Raw genomic sequence first — 13,385 nt, forward strand, 5'->3', positions numbered from 1 at the left:
GGTGCTTTGGAGATGGAGATCAAAGGCACAAGATGATGATGGCCATATCATATCACTTATACTGACTGCATGTGATGTTTATCCTTTATGCATCTTATTTTGCTTAGTTCGGCAGTAGCATTATAAGATGATCTCTGACTAAATTTTAAGGTATAAGTGTTCTCCCTGAGTATGCACCGTTGCTATAGTTCGTCATGCCGAGACACCACGTGATGATCGGGTGTGATAAGCTCTACGTTCACATACAACGGGTGCAAGCCAGTTTTGCACATGCGGAATACTCGGGTTAAACTTGACGAGCTTACCAAGTATCTACTTTAAAGTTATATAGATCAGATTTTGTCGATAAAGCTGATTTTCCTGATCCTATCATCCTTGTTATGTCAAGCCAAACATGTCATTTTCTTTAAGTTTGCATGACTGTATTTTTTATTTGTCAATTTTCTAAAGTTTTATGAACACTTCTGTTTTTCTGTCGAGCACTAATAGAGAGAAAACTGTTTTCTTATTTTTAACAGGGAGCAAACTGCGTAGCAAGATCAATAATGAATGGTACAAGTCATGTGTTACAAGTTACAATGAGCAGGTGGTACTCAAGTCCGTTGATGATAAGGATATTATTCGAACTTTTACTGCAATGAGGTCTCGGAAAGGGCATTTGCCTCGTGATTGTCTTTAGTGCGCTGTCGGTATTCGGTATGTTCCATCTGACCATCTCTATTCTTGCAAGCTTTTGATTTGTAATATATTCAAATAATTTGTATTTAAAAATTATGGGTTAGTAGATCCGTTTTAATTTGCATTTCTATTCTTGCAAGTATTCGGTATTTGCATTCTTTTGTCCATGCTTTAATTCCTAGATCCCGTTTGTTTCGGCAGCATAGTTACTTTGTTGTTTCTTCTGCTACAAGGCCCATGGTTATAGTAAACCTTCTTATTTTAAGCATCCTATCAAACCTACTTGAACAAACGTGTGCCTTTTTGCCCACATCTTCATGCTATTCATCTGCATGTTGCCTTGCATATATATATTTGGTCAAAAAGCATACGGTTTCACCACAACAGGTAACACACAGGCCATATATGTCCTCTCCTTATGGATCTGTACTTGTGTTTCGTATATGCTAACCATACTTTCTGTTGCTCTCGCCAAACTCTCGTGTTAACTGTTGAGTGATGGGATCAGTTCATGACCTAACTAAAACCTCTGATCCAACACCTCATCACACTTTTGGTCAGACATGCATATTAGGCCAACGGCACATTTTAGTGAATGAAAACTATGATATGAGGATAAATAGGTGCTCTGTTTGGTTCAGATATTTTCATACATAATTTGATGTACTTCTCATGGATATCTTCTTACACGTGAGCTTATTTTGAAGATGATAATAAGTCTCTGCCTTGGAGTTAATGCATAGTATATGACCGTCAATCTCCAGTTCGAGGAAGATTTTGGAGCACAAACATACAAGCAGAGCTAAGATTGGTCCAGCCACTCCATTTATTTTCTGAAAAGGAATTGATGAATGAGAGTATATTTTGAGAGATCCATCTATAAGGTACGTTCAATGCTGATTTGATAATTTTGCGCATGTCTCGTGCAGGCATGCCAGCGCCTTCGTCGACCTCCACTCGCCAATCTGTAACGCCTATGCCCGTGGTGGCGGGTCACACTCTGATGCAGCCGTGCACGCCGCCGCTACCAGACGACACCTCCATCGAGTAATACACCCCAGTCGAGATTTTCTATATCATCTCTGCCAAGGCGCAGTCATCGGAAGAGATTCAGGTAAGATTATCCTTGTTTTCTACATCAAATTTTGCATGTTCATCTATCTATTCTTTGATACGACATTTCTTAGCTAATGTCCTCCTTGCCTGTACCATGTTCATATGATTAACAAAGGCTTGGCCATCTTAATATAGTAGTCCGTGAGGTGGATATATATACTACTCCCTCCATTCCTAAATATAAGTTTTTTTGCAGATTCCAATATGGACTACTGAATGAATCTACACTCTAAAGAATGTCTATATGCATCCGTTTGTAGTCCATATTGAAGTTTCTAAATGGACTTATATTTAGAAACAGAGGGAGTACTTCAGTTTGCATGAGAGAATAATCACTTATATGTGTGCCTTGATATTATAGTAGGATTGCTTGGATTATTTCTGTAGTACTTTGTCCAAAAATGTTGTTCTAATCCCTAGCTCACTTGAACCTGGGTGAACAGTAAAATAATTAAAAAATCTGAATTTTTTTTAGTGTGAAACATTGACAAATGTTTTCATAGCGAATAGAAATTTTTCACCAGATGACATTCGTGGAAAATATGTCCAAAAAATAGTTGCAAATTTATCACCAGACAACATTGTGGAAAATAGTTGCGTCCGTACAGTGTGTTCTTCGTCGAATTTGTGTTTGATTTTTTCACTACATATTACTTCTTGCTTGCGCGAGGGTGGTGTAGATTTGTTATTTTTTGCCCCGAAAAGAAGGTAGCCGGATTAGTAGTCTAATTGAGTAGATGCTGGTGAGGGAGGGTTACTTGATTTTTATTGAGTACATTATGCTCTGTGTATGTGTAATAGAGGGGGAAAAAGTGTTATCCATTTCATTGTTTCTGTGCATGTTTACGTTGACCATCGGTGGCGGGAGGCGGCATTGCTGGTGGCCGAAGGGGTGCTTGTGGAAGCAGGTGGAATAGTCAGCAGCTGTGGGGATTCGTTATTCTCCGAGGTTGGCAGGCTCGACGCGAGGCTCGATGGGGCTGCGGGATTGTCAAGCGGGTAAAGTTCGTCAACTCGTCCAGTTTGATGCTTTTCAACTGCTGGATAATGGTTTCGTGCCATGCGTCGTCTCCATGTATTTACTAAAACATTTACTATGCTCTTCTATTTGGAGAAAGAAGCATGGTGCAGCCTACCAAGCTGGGGAGAGCCATATAATGCCCATCTTGGAATTAGCTGTTCGATTGAGATGTGCTGGACAAAAATATTACCAGTTCCTTTGAGTATGCTTGACTTGTATAATGTGATTTTCATTTTTTTAGAGTGAATTACATAATATATAGATTGCATTATTTTGGCTTTAGTAACTGATTTTCTCATGTTTAGAAACATGCGAGGTTGGGGGGGGGGTCTTCTAGCGTCCAATCTGCACTACTTTTGCTTTGTTTCATCGACGCACATCATGCAATTGAAATAGTTTGATTCAGGACACCAAGCGTTTGGGAAAGTGGCATGGTGCTGGTCCTTGAAATTGATGTTCTTTGTGATTTATGATGGAGTTTTATCTGAATTTAACATCACTGTCCTCAACATCAATTTTGTTGACTCATAGGCGGGTGATTGCTCAACGATGACTGGAGACGATCTTCGGTATTACAACTGGTTTATACCAATGGGTTATTTGCATCTCAAGTTAAATTAGTCACTGTTGATCAACAATGAGATGTGGCCATTGTTTGATGGATCATTGATGGTACGGATGTGCAATGAAACAATGATATACCCACTGTATTGGACCCAAACACCTTCCTGAAAATTGTTCTGAAGGGTGAGACACTGAACCACCACACAATTTCAGAACTATATCTTTATATTATATCTCTTATTTTTCCCTTATTTGAATTTTATAATCCTTACTTTTCAATACATATCTAAATAGATTTGATGTTTTTGACTAATGGGTTGCAGGGTTAGCACAAGTAAACTATTGTTATGACTTGCGAGGTCTGCTGGAGGTGACCGGATCCGGATGACTTGAGCAAAGTTGTGAAAATTCATGTATACCGTTTACCAAACTCAATTTGTTTGGTCTAGATGCATGACTTTCAGAATAAATTTAGATTGTATGTTTACTCATTGTCGTGATCTTTGTACATATGTAACTACACCCTACAACCTGAGCCACTTGACGACCTGCAATTAGATGTTACAAAATATATATGCAATATGTTAATTCTAAGGTGGCATCAAATTCCCTAATAATTCAGACCTGAAATAAAATTGTGATTTATTCACTATCTTACTATCATATCCGCGTCGAGCACAACCGAACGCCTCTATTTCCGGTGAGGCCAACTATCCAGAATCCTCCCACCATCTTAAATCCATTGATGTTTTTCTGTTAAAGGCTTTGCTCTATGTAGATACTGAAATTAGCAACGCCAAACTTTTATTTTGGAAATATCACTTTTTTGTGAGAACTGGAAATATCACTTTAGAGTACTTTGGTCTGTAAGTGTGTTGCGCTGCTGTATTTTAAAGACGCGGTTTGTATTGGAAAAGATTACATTAAAGATGGTGTCGATCCTGACGACAGGCTGCCTTGCAGGGCAAGGGATGGGGGTACAAGGCATGGGTCTGCGGCGCCACACCTTGCTGTTCCCTGCCGGTGGCCAGCGAACTGTGGCGGTGCTTCCCTGTTGGATGGCGAGGGACTGGGGTGCAAGGCGTGCATCTGCAGTGCCACTCCTGGGACATGCCTCTCCCGCGACATTGCCGGCATACACAACATACCTTACTACACGGGGATTTCCTCTCTGAACTAATTATTATGTCAGAACTGAATATTACGTCCGAAGACTGAAACATCCAGAAAGCTTATTGAGACTATTCATTGATGGTGTTTCTCTACTACACGAGGAGGGTAATTGTCGTTTACGTGCTTCTTTTCCTACACGAGGATAGTGTTATTTTGGTTGAAAAATTAAAGTTTCTACACATTTTCATGGTTTATGAAAAGTAGCTGAGATCCGTTGTTTTATTCCTACATATTGAGGAAATTCTGGTGAAGCTAAAGTTGGTGTTGTTTCACTTTTTTCTGCGATTTAGTACTGTTGACATAGTTGCTAAAATTTATCATTTCAAAAGATCAGTGTAGTGGTGCAGGCTAACAAAATCGTATTGTCTACAAGCCTGAGGTACACAAACATAACAACTGATGAAAGAAGAACATATTTGTAACTTGTTGCCCGCTGACTATAAACAGAAGAACATTGAAACACTCGTTATTGCATTATATATTTTAGTTGCAATAGTATTTGATTTTGCATGAAGAAATATGTTGAGTGTTTCTTCGTTTAGTTTCATGTGCCAATTAGGCATGGACGACGACGACCATGATCCCATCATCGCAAGCTCACGGGAGGGGGACACACGTCTCATCCAGTGTAATAGCATGCTCCAAAAAATCCCTAACCCTCCATGGAGCCATTGCCAGGGTGATGAGATCAACACCACCCACCAGCACCACCACCAAGCTGTAGACGTCGTGTCATGGTGCTCCCTAGCTCTTCCCGCCTCTTAAGAGACCACATGGCGTTCTGGCAGTTCTGGTGCAGTTTTTGGCCAAGGCTGGAAGCCAAGAACACTTAATTTTGATCATGGACGTGACATTGTGGTCGGCGTTGTGTGGTGCAGTTCAGAGTTTTCTTGCCTGGCGTATAACAATGCATGTTCAATGGGGTAGCCTCTTCTCAGGCACGAGTATCCGAGGCAGACCACGACATCTATTTAGAATAGCTACAACAAAATTGTGACAGAGATGGTTAGTGGGAGAAGGAACTTGAGACCACAGTCAATTCTGTTGTAGGGGCTGTGTGTAGAAGATAGTAGTAGCAAACATAGAAGTCACTTTGAAAAAAAAAGGGTGCATATATTGTTCTACTAGAGATCCATTCCTATATTTCACTGATATGCATGGTTGAATTGTAGTATGTGTGATAAGTGAGAATAATGTAATATGAAGCGAAACGTGGTGGACGGGGCTACACATTGTTGTTTTTCAGTAGAATATGATGTTCGTCTCTTTTTCATATGGACTACAATATGGTCAATGGTAGCTTGCTGAATAGGTTAAGCTAGACCCAAGACATAATTTCACGGCGAGAATTTGACATGTTTAATTTTTTATGGAAAGAATATTTGCTGCTAATAATTAATGATACAAGTTCTGATTTGTTAGTGCAACATTATCTTCCATGTATATAGATTGAACAAAAAATTAGCTGAAGTGGAATGTCAAGCCTTAATTTATACTAAAGAATGATATAGGTTTTCTCTATGTGTAGAATAGGATTATTTTTCCTTGGAGAATCTACTAGCTGGAGTGGTCAATGTCGATATCCTTGTGAAAGTTCGCATGATCTTAGCATGAACCAACTCACAATGTTATCTCGAGCAGTGCTTTATTCACTTAAGTATCATTTTTAGGAAAATACTAGGTAAAAAGCCTATTGCAAAAAAATTAGACGCGAAGTTTATAAGGGTTACATGTATGCAATCTACACGGGCCTATCTAATGTTAGAGTTTCATGCCTCTAATTATTTGTATTTATCTATTCTAGCTATGGATACCAGTAGTCTTAGTTCTTTTAAAGTACAGCATCTATAAACTATAGTATTTAGATATTGTATATGAAAATATCAAGTAATTATAAATGCCATTTATGATCACAGACAATCTTGTTGTATGATTGTTTTCATGGCCTTCAAAGGAGAGATATCCTAGAAGTTGAGTGCAGTTGGAGGGGCCTCAGTCCTTTTGAGCCAAGAAAAGTTGATGGGGCCTGTCCAAGCTATGAATAGTATATGGGAAAGTGTTGAAATATTTTATGTTTCCATGGTTTCTAAATGGTAGGAGGTATGTGTACTAACCTGTACGGTTTCAAGTGCCTAATTTCATGTGTAAAAGTTTGCCAGGGAATTCTGGTTGTAGAATCTTGGAATAAGGAAACAAAATCCTACATGTGTCATATTGAAATAATGAGTGAAGTGCACTGTAGGTCCTTGAACTATTTCAGGGGTGTGATGTAGGTCCTCAAACTATGAAAATCGTCATCCAGGTTCTCGAAGTGCAGTATGTGTGTTAGTCAGGTCCAAAATCTCCCTGACCCCCTCTAACTGGCCAGCTGATGCCGTTAACCGTGAACACTAAACAGGAAACCGTGAATAGTAATAATAGCGTTCCAGTTCCATCATTTCTGTTCATGGTTTATTGTTCAGTGCTCATGGTTAACGGCGCCAGATGGCCCGTTAGAGGGGGACATTTTGGACCTGAATGACACATTTACAACACTTCAAGGACCTGGATGATGATTTTCGTAGTTCGAGGACCTACGTGACACCCCTGAAATAGTTCGAGGACCTACAATGCACTGCACTCTTAAATAATGGATAATAACAGACATGCTTTCATGAGATGATTAATCTTAAGCATAAAAGGGCCTCCATGTGCCACCTATCATTTGTAATGCCCAATAAAGAGTTCTATGTTTTTGTATGACTTTATTTGTTTTGTTCATTATATCTGGTCGTGTATGTTACCGAATTACATTGCAAGTGAAGTGGATCTCAATATTTTCGTATGTGATTGGCTATCTTTTCTATACATGTGAAATTTGATATGCAATCAGTAACAACTAACCTGCAATGAGAAGGAAGGCATAGTGATGTAATCAGTAGCCCGATATTGAATACTAATAATAATATCAATAAAAGAATGTTCTCAATTTTTTAAGGCCCGTGGCAACGCACGGGCACTCTACTAGTAATCCATATAAATGAGAACCACTTGGACTTGATTCTTACTTACCAACACGAGCAAATGGTAGTAATTCAATTCCTAACTGTGGCATCCTTGAAACTAAAAGCTTTAGACCTACAAAAAAATATGTATAGGTACACACTTGGACTTGATTGTGCTCCCTTCGTAAAGAAATTTAACAGTGTTTAGATCACTAAGGAGTGCGAAATCCAGAGGTCCTGTGTGGCCACCGCCTCAAGTACCACACTACAACCGCCTTTGGCACCTTTGTACATCCCCTGCCAAGCAAATGGGCAATTCTTCCATTTATAATGCATGTAGTCGATGCTTCCAAGCATCCTAGGAAATCCTCTTGCTGCATTCTGTGCTAGGATCCGAGAAGTGTCTTCCGCATTGGGTGTTCTCAAGTATTGCGGTCCACACACGGCCACCACTGCCCGACAGAACTTGTAGAAACACTCTATGCTGGTGGACTCGGCCATCCGCCCATAGTCGTTGAGTGAATCACCGGGAGCTCCGTATGCAAGCATCCTCATCGCTGTCGTGCACTTCTGGATGGAGGTGAATCCAAGGGCGCCGGTGCAATCCATCTTGCACTTGAAGTAGTTGTCGAACTCCCGAATGGAATTCACAATCCCGAGGAAGAGCTTTCGGCTCATCCGATAATGGCGCTGAAATATTTTCTTGCCGTGAAGTGGAGTATCGGCGAAGTAGTCAGAGTAGAGCACGAAGTAGCCTTCGAGACGATGCCGCTTTTTTGCTTTCACCTGCTCCGGCGCCAAGCCACCTCGCCGCGGCTTTTCATTGCTCGGCAGCAGCTGGGCGAGGGCGGCGAGCACCATGAGATGCTCTTCTTCCTGGACATCGGCCTCGGCTTCCTCCTCCAACAACGCAGCGAGCGCTTCCTCGTCATCCGAGTCCATCGCCGAGGCAGGCAAATCGCCGAACACCTTGCGCCTGGTGGGCGTGTACCCGCTGCTAAACTGCCCCTCTGCGGCCGGAAATGCCCAGCTACTGTTGGAGGGGCTACCGCGGCGAAGCTCTGCTATTTTTCCGGCGGGGAATGGCTATCTAGCAGTGAAGGGCGGCGGGCGGCGCCGGGATATAGCTAGTGGCGGCCGAGGGCTCGGGGGGTGGGAGGCGAGTCGGGGAAGAAAACCTTGACTTTTTCTCTGCCGGTGTGGGCCAGCCGCGCTTTTCCCTTGCGCCGGAGCCCCCAATTGCCCCTCAATGCATCGGGTTCGGCCTGTGACCGCCGGGTGGAAAAAAGGACCGAACCGGCGATTTTCGACATCCTCGGGACGCGACTGGGGCGTTTTTTGTCGCTGGCGCCAAAAAGTAGCCTGAGGAGGCCTGTTGAGGGCGCGACTGGAGATGCTCTAACCACGCCGGGTCGTAGACAAGTACTGTGGGAGACACCAGGCCAACCGTTCTGCAAGAATCTTTGGCGCTTGCTTCGTTTGGTACGGTGCAGTTGCGGTTTGCGCCATGGAACACACTGTCGATCTGATGGAGACCCGGACCAATGTTCAAGGCTGCGCATCCTAAGCGCTTTGAGCATCTTCAATAGATGGTCCAAATGTAAAAATAACTAACTTTTGGATCGTCTGGGACAAAAAACGCTGCTTCAACAAACAGTCTATATGGAAAAAAAAATTGGACCGCGGCCTCCTCGTGATGTAAAATGCAACATCTCGCGATGTAAATATACATCACGAGATGCATCTGGTCCAAAACTAGCCGCCGCCCGCGAACGCCCAACCTCCACTTCATTTCTGTTCTCGCCCGCGCCCGTCCGCCCGCCCGCGACATAGCCGGCCGGAATCCGCCGCCGCGACCGCCCAAATCCTCGCCGTCGGCGCCGCCACCACTCCACATCCCCTCCGCCGCTCTCCGCCTCCGCTGCCCTCCGCCCCCGTCGCCCCCGTCGCCTCCCTGCCGCCGAATTGAGTGGTAGCCGACACGGGATTCGGCCCCTCCGGCGGTCCGGCTGCCGAGGTAGGCCTCCGCCGGGTCTTTTAGGCTGCCGTCGACCTCCTCTCGTCGGTCGTGAGCCTGTCCACGGCCGTTGCGCCGGCCGCACGACTGCCTCCCCGCCGCCCTCCGCCCGGCTGCCGAACTAGTCTTCGCCGCCCGCCGAGCTCCTCTTGGCTGGCCTCCAACCTCATTTCTTATCACCGCCGCCGTCCGAAGCCATCCGCAGCCGTCCGCAGCAGCCAATCCAACCGGCGGCCATCTTCTTCCACCGCGCGCACAAGGTGGACATGATTTTTTATGTTATTTTCAAATATTTGCGGCTGTATAGTGGCTGGACAGTGGCTGAACAGCAGCCGGGCGGCTGCTGGCCGGTTTTGGACCATGAATTTGGATCATCTATTGGAGTTGCTCTTTTGAACCATAAATTTGGACCATCTGTTGGAGTTGACCTTTTTTCGGAGCTTCAAAACGCATTTTTTGACGGTCCAAAATTTACATCTCCGGTTTTGGACCGTCAAAATTTGGACTATCTATTGGAGATGCTCTTACTGGGTGCGAGCGATAAGCAATTAGGCATCAACGTGGCAATAGCAAACAAACAAAATGCGGGCAAGCAGTCTGCAAGGAACCTACGAGAGGTAGCCAGGACAGTCAAGCTTTGTGTGTTGGCGTGGACCATGGTAGGCCATGGCTTCACATCACTAACACTCCTGCATGGATTCTTGGGTTCCGATCAACAAATAATTCCTTCAATCTCCCGATCTTCCACGTACTTTGTTTCTGACGCACAAATGATAGGACATGTCCGGTAAAATATGTTCATTAAAAGGATAAATGAATGAACTAAAAATTAAAGAAGAGGACTAAGATTAGTGAATCTACCCAAGTTCTAATGTAGTCCCAATTTTTGCATTTCACCCCGTGGCCACCCAAAATTAGCTCATGCTTCAAATTGAATCACCAAGAGTTAATCCCTGTAGTTCCATTTCTGAAAATTTTGACATCGGGTTGCATCCAAATGTCCCAGCAGCTCATCATTAGAATACCATTAGCAATCTTGTTCGGTAGCTTTTGACTTGCCAGCATAATTTAATTAAAGAATGAAATGCCTCTCAATTTGTTGTGGAGAATAGACTGCCAGCATTATTACGCAGAAGTGCAGTAATGAATTGAACTAGTAATTGTGTGTGTGTGTGCGCGCGCGCGCGTGCGTGCACAGGGGCGGACCCATGATGAAAATGTCCTGTGTCCACGCCTAAAGTACACATATGTGGACACCAAGCTATGTTATGCATAAAACTAACATACTCAACCATTGTAGATATCCAGTAGTAAAAATGCTTGTAAAAATATTGGTCTACTTGTAATCGTAGTTGATTATATGATTTTTTGTGCCCAACTTGAACAATAACGCATAAAAACTTTGAAGACAAATTTAATCAGCTAAGGCTACACTATTTATGTTTGAACAGGCTAACATCGAAACATAAAAAACATGTTGATTGAATTTATAACTACTTACTTACATTATGTTGTAGGAGTACTGAGTTGTGCATTCAAAGGTCGAGGAATCTCTACTCCTAATGTCTCAGTTGGTAGGTCGCGTTTCGGGTTTTATTTTCGTCCCACCATTTTCGTCCAGTTTTTTTCGCCCTCTTCCCACCCCACCCATCCACGCAGCCACCCAAAAAAAACCCCACACCCGAAAAAAAGCTCCATCGATCTTATCTATCGTTGCCGCCGCCGCCGTCCAGGAGGGGGACGCCGCCCCCGCCGCCGAACTCCGGGAAACGCGGCCGCCAAGTCTCCAGGGCAGGGCGGTTTCAATCCCTGCCGCCGAACTCTGGGAGACGCCGCCGCTGCGGCACAGGGTAGATTTCGCGTCTCCACGTGGTCGCACGCACGCCTGCACCTCCACTCCCCCCCTCGATCCCGATCAGATCTTTCTCTCCACAAAAATCGCCACCGCCGGCCTCCTTCGCTCGACTCGGCCATGGTGAGGGTACACCTCCCCCAATTCCTCCCGTCGTCATCGTCATCCTCCGTGTGACCCTGCCAGATTCCACGATTTGGGGATCCCTATGAGGAGCCGGCGCGTCGTCCTCATCGCAGGCGGGGGGGGGGGGGGGGGGGGGGGTGTTGGCATGTGCGCGTACGGAGGAGCTCCACCTCACCCACTTCAGCTTCCTCCTGTCGTCATCATCGCCCCGCCACCATGCACTTCCATTCGGGGAGCCTCCTAATGAGGACCACGTCGCCCGTCGCACCCAATAGTCGGTTCCGCACCAGGCCACACCCACTTGATTCACTGGCTCTAAGGACTCAGCGCCCCAAGACGTACATCTGGCGACATCTTCTTGCCTCCAACGACACGGACCTATGCTTTCTTCTGACTAGATTTGCCAACATTCCTGATTGTCTCTCCTCCCCCCCCCTTCTAACCCCTTAAATAACCAAAACCCGGTTCATAGCACGCCGTCTAGTGAAAAAACGCGGGTCACGCACAACAAAGTAGACATATCCAAATAGAGCCCTAGCAGGTGAGAACAAGCGAAGAGCAGATCTGAGATATTAACTGGAATCTAATAGCATACTTAGTAATCAAAAATAATGTCCTGCATTTAGTACACTTCAGCATCTTCGAATACAGGGAAGAAACATTTTGATGAAGAATACACATTAAATTACAAGCATCTCGATTGATTTATTATTGATTAGCTAAGATAGATGCCATTTGCCTCTAAAGAGTCACAAATGAAATATACTTATACGAAACCTGGAGTTCGCCCTCGCCCTAAAATCGAGGGACCGGACCTCCCCAGCACTATCTATACTGCAACCAAGCTACTAAATATATAGACATATTTCGGATAACTGATTTCCGATCCATCACCTGAATTCAAGCCAAACATCATTGCAGTTCAAAACTGATTTTTATCTTCAATTCTAGAATTATGAACACCGTTTTCTGTGACACTAATAGAAGAAAACTGTTCTCTTATTAACAGGAGCAAAACGCGTACCAAGATCAAAAAGGTACAATAAGTTTACAGTACAAAGACATGTAACCAGCCTTGGAGATAAGATATTATTCAAATTAAAACTGCAAGAAGGGTCTCGGAAAGATTTCCTCGATTGTCTTTTATGCGGCTTCGGACCGTATCATCTGACCACTCCATCTGCACTTGATTGAACTTATCAAATAAATGTGTATTTAAAATAGGTTAAACCTTTAATTCATTCATCCAATACGTTGACATTCTTGGTCACGCTTTAATCCTAACCCTTGTTCGGCAAGCCTTGGGTACTGTGCTCTGCACAAGCCCAGTTAAAGTAAAACTTCTAATTAAAGCATCCTACAACCCACTAAACAAACTGCCTTTGCCCACATCTTCAGCAGTCCATCTAAATTGCCTGCATAAAATTGTCCAACAACGTCACCACAACAGTAACACAGGCCAATATGTACTCTCCTAGGATCTGTACTTGTGTTTCGTATACAACCATACTTTCTGTTGCTCTCGCCAAACTCTCGTGTTAACTGTTGAGTGATGGGATCAGTTCATGACCTAACTAAAACCTCTGATCCAACACCTCATCACACTTTTGGTCAGACATGCATATTAGGCCAACGACACATTTTAGTGAATGAAAACTATGATATGAGAATAAATAGGTGCTCTGTTTGGTTCAGATATTTTCATACATAATTTGATGTACTTCTCATGGATATCTTCTTACACGTGAGCTTATTTTGAAGATGATAATAAGTCTCTGCCTTGGAGTTAATGCATAGTATATGACCGTCAATCTCCAGTTCGAGGAAGATTTTGGAGCACAAACATACAAGCAG

General features: G+C 43.7%; 1 long non-coding RNA gene across 1 annotated transcript; it reads left to right on the plus strand.

The window, feature by feature from the left end:
• The first annotated feature begins 2,646 nt into the window (after nucleotides 1–2,646).
• LOC125547756 lies at nucleotides 2,647–3,749 on the plus strand. Its single transcript, XR_007300754.1, has 3 exons — nucleotides 2,647–2,793; nucleotides 3,347–3,562; nucleotides 3,703–3,749. It is a non-coding gene; the product is annotated as an uncharacterized LOC125547756 (long non-coding RNA).
• The last annotated feature ends 9,636 nt before the right edge of the window (nucleotides 3,750–13,385 follow it).

This window comes from Triticum urartu, chromosome 3 (genome assembly GCF_003073215.2).
Source record: "Triticum urartu cultivar G1812 chromosome 3, Tu2.1, whole genome shotgun sequence".
Lineage (NCBI taxonomy): Eukaryota > Viridiplantae > Streptophyta > Magnoliopsida > Poales > Poaceae > Triticum > Triticum urartu.